The sequence below is a fragment of the Herpailurus yagouaroundi genome, unplaced genomic scaffold, assembly GCF_014898765.1.
Source record: "Herpailurus yagouaroundi ecotype Mexico unplaced genomic scaffold, PumYag 197, whole genome shotgun sequence".
Lineage (NCBI taxonomy): Eukaryota > Metazoa > Chordata > Mammalia > Carnivora > Felidae > Herpailurus > Herpailurus yagouaroundi.
In genome coordinates, this window is record NW_024412428.1 from 20,809,922 (window position 1) to 20,813,506 (window position 3,585).

At 39.8% G+C, this 3,585-nt stretch overlaps 1 non-coding gene across 1 annotated transcript; it reads right to left on the reverse strand.

The window, feature by feature from the left end:
• Window positions 1–336: 336 nt before the first annotated feature.
• On the reverse strand, window positions 337–443 carry LOC121013047 (U6 spliceosomal RNA). Its single transcript, XR_005782477.1, has one exon. It is a non-coding gene; the product is annotated as a U6 spliceosomal RNA (small nuclear RNA).
• Between the last annotated feature and the right edge of the window lie 3,142 nt (window positions 444–3,585).

Sequence of the window (3,585 nt, forward strand, 5' to 3'; positions counted from 1 at the left end):
GAGGTGAGTCAGCTCAAGCAGGCTTCTCTGAGACAATCCATGTTAGCTGAAGCTAATGGGGGAAAAAAGCCACAAGATTTCTTCTTTTTTTTTTTTTTAATTTTTTTTTTTTAACGTTTATTTATTTTTTGGGGACAGAGAGAGACAGAGCATGAACGGGGGAGGGGAAGAGAGAGAGGGAGACACAGAATCGGAAACAGGCTCCAGGCTCTGAGCCATCAGCCCAGAGCCTGACGTGGGGCTCGAACTCACGGACCGCGAGATCGTGACCTGGCTGAAGTCGGACGCTTAACCGACTGCGCCACCCAGGCGCCCCTTTTTTTTTTTTTTTTTTTTTTAACTATGGAATGCTTCACAAATCTGCGTGTCACCCCTGCTCAGGGGCCCTACTAGTCTTCTCTTCATCATTACCATTTTAGTACATGTGCTGCCAAAGTGAGCACAAGCACAGGATTTCTTTAAGCTATCATTCAGGCAAAAATTCTAACTGTTCCTTTTGAGGTGGGTAGACCATTTCGATTTCATGGAATATGAATATGAACACCTTCTTTAGGGAAAAAAAATCATTTTTTATAGAACAGAGAATGTTCTATCATTTCTTGCTGCCAAAGACAGCAATATAAAGTATATACCCTAAGTTGTTAAATAAAGTAGAAGGAAAATGATCTACAGATTAATATAACTTCTTGAGAAAAACACTGGAAAAAAATAATCTTATTAAAATTTTCTCATGCCTTTCCTTTCGCTGAATTCTAGAAGCATGATCACGTCCATCAAGTAATAGCCATATATATAAATGGAAACTGAATGGTAAATTATATGTTCCTACATTCTTCGTGAGTACTGTGATGGATAAATTTATAGGTCAACTTGATGAGGCCACAGAGTGCCCAGATAGTTACTCAAATATTATTCTGGGTGTGTCTATGCGGGTGTTTCTGGAAGAGATTAACATTTGAATTGATAGACCTGGTAAAGCAGATAGTCCTGGCTACTGTGGGTGAGCCTCATTCAATCAGTAGAAGGCCAGAATAGAACAAAAGGACTGAGTAAGAGAGAATTTCTTCTGCCTGACTGCATTCAAGCTAGGACATCAGTCTTTCTCCTGCCTTCAGACCTGAACCAAAACATCAGTTTTTACTGAGTCTTGAGCCTTCAGAATGGAACTACACCAATGGATCTGCTGAGTCTCCAATTTGCCAACTCACCCTACAGATCCTGGAATTTGTCAGCCTCCCAACTGCATGAGCCAATTCCTTATAACAAATCTCTTTATAGATAGAGCAGGGATTGAGAGAGAGAGAGGAGAGAAACATATACACATTCCATTGATTCTGTTTCTCTGGAGAACCTAACTAATACAGATGCTTGTGTAAATTTAAAGCAAAGTTGTATAAAGAATAAAGATATACCAAGAAGACTTAGTTGTTTCCCTCTCCCCCCAGGCCACAGCCATATGTCCTGCTCTGGTAGTAACTCAAAGAATCGTCTGAGATAAAAGTCACACCCAGACTAAAAATGAACTAGCCACAGCCACCACAACCGCCATCATTCAGTTAGAGCAATTTACCTCTAAATCCATCACATTTATATTGCCTTCTGGAAGCAAGCCATTACAAAGGAGAGACCAAGAGGGGAAGTGAGGAGTATTACTTCGGGCCTGCTGTTTGTTATACATACTGTAACTGTACCTGCATACATACCTCCCCTTATTACCGACTTAGTGAGAGTGAAGGCAGATTGGCCTGGTTGTGAGGGTCTTAGACAACTTGACTGAACATATTATATCAGTGTGAGAGCAAGCAATATGTCCCATGCCAAGATTAAAGAGTAAATAAAAGCAAAACTTTCATACTGCTTATGAAGATTTTAGTCACCAGAATTCCGGGGCAAGAGTAGCTTATGCTTACAACAAAAATCACCAGCGCTAGACAGTACATGTTCCAGAAGACTGCATACACCAAAGAAAGTCAGTATGTGATGTGTGAGGGCTCAGAATGGGAGAGCCACCCACAAGTGCACTCTAAGCAGAGCAAGAGGGAGCTTTTCGCTCTCACTTTTGCCATGAGTGGGAGGCTGGCAAAAAAGAAAGAAAGAAGTGTAAAGGGAATTTTTAGGAAGATTTCTGTATGCTTTCACTATGTGAAATCCCTCTCTGAAATCCCATAAAAATAAAACTTAAGAATAAATATTTACATTATTCTTCAAGGTTTCTCAAGCTGGACTGTTGCTGAATGTTGCACTTAAGTGAGATTCAACCCGTACAAGGAAGCCTGGATTTGTGTGAGTTTCATTGCATTTAAACAAAGCCCATCTTCAGGTTTCAACATCTTTCTCAATCCCAGTCAGGGCAGACATTTCCTATTACTATAACAATTTACAATCCACGATAAATAGTGCAGGCCATTATCAAGAACAGTAGGATTGAGCTTTGGTGGTTTGGGTGTTTATCTTCAGAGATCTTAGCCTATTCTTATGAATCTTAGTGTCCTGTGGCACACAGCACCCATCAACCAACTCAAAAACTCAAATTGGGGTGTGTCCAACATTTTCACTCCAGGTATGGTTCTAAGTTTCCTCCATAATGTCCCAGATCAACAGCAGCTTACAAAGACCCTATATAGTAAATGTGGAGAAGGCAACAAATACCAGCTCAAACTATGTCCTCACTACCTAAGAAGCCAAGAGATCATTTTAAATTAGAAAAATAATGCAGAATGTTATCAGAATGTGAATTATTTATCACAAAAGGAACCATACAGACAAATCAGACACTACTGTGGTATATTATCTTAGGTGACAGATTCTAAAGTCAGCACTTAGGGCTAAAATTACATATCATCAAAATTATCCTTAAAAATCCCTATGTCAGAGATATACAGTCTCTCAGTTCAGTCCAATACATCCAAATGTTCCTGCAAAAGTAGAACAGATAACCATGGCTTTGGTTGAGACCAGGGACCTAACTTCCCTGTAGAGACTGTGTGGTAACCACAATCTGTTGTACAATCAATATTAGAATCACATTCGGCACAATGAAAAGTTCACAACATGAGCAGCACGTGGGAACTAAAACAACGAAGGGAACAGCGGGTTTTCTATCGTCTTCTGTGTATCCCAAGGCAAACACTTACTGGTTGCAGCAGAAAACAAAATTTCCTAAGCATAAGTGTTATCTGTTTAAGCTAGGCCTACATTTGATAGGATTCCACTTTATTCAGAAGAAAAAAAAACACAATAGGAAAGAAGACACTTCAAAGTGGTGAACTTCACCCTGTGACTAAAGACTCAGTGTCATTCATTCTAAATCTGTTTGAATATTTAGCCACACCAGCGAATATATTTGGCTGCAAGTCCAAAAGATACCAATTTTTCCTTGGATTCTCAGAATTATCCTAAAGGTGGAGAAAGGAAAAACTGCCTGCAGAGTAGACACTGCCCCAGAGGAGTTTAAGAAAATATCTAAGTAAACCACAGTCTGTTTTCCACTGACTTAACAGATAGTTGTGGCCATATGAAAGCCAGAAATGACAATGGTAACAGACACAAACCGTGTTCTGTAAAGCTAAGAAGTTAGAGGAGGAC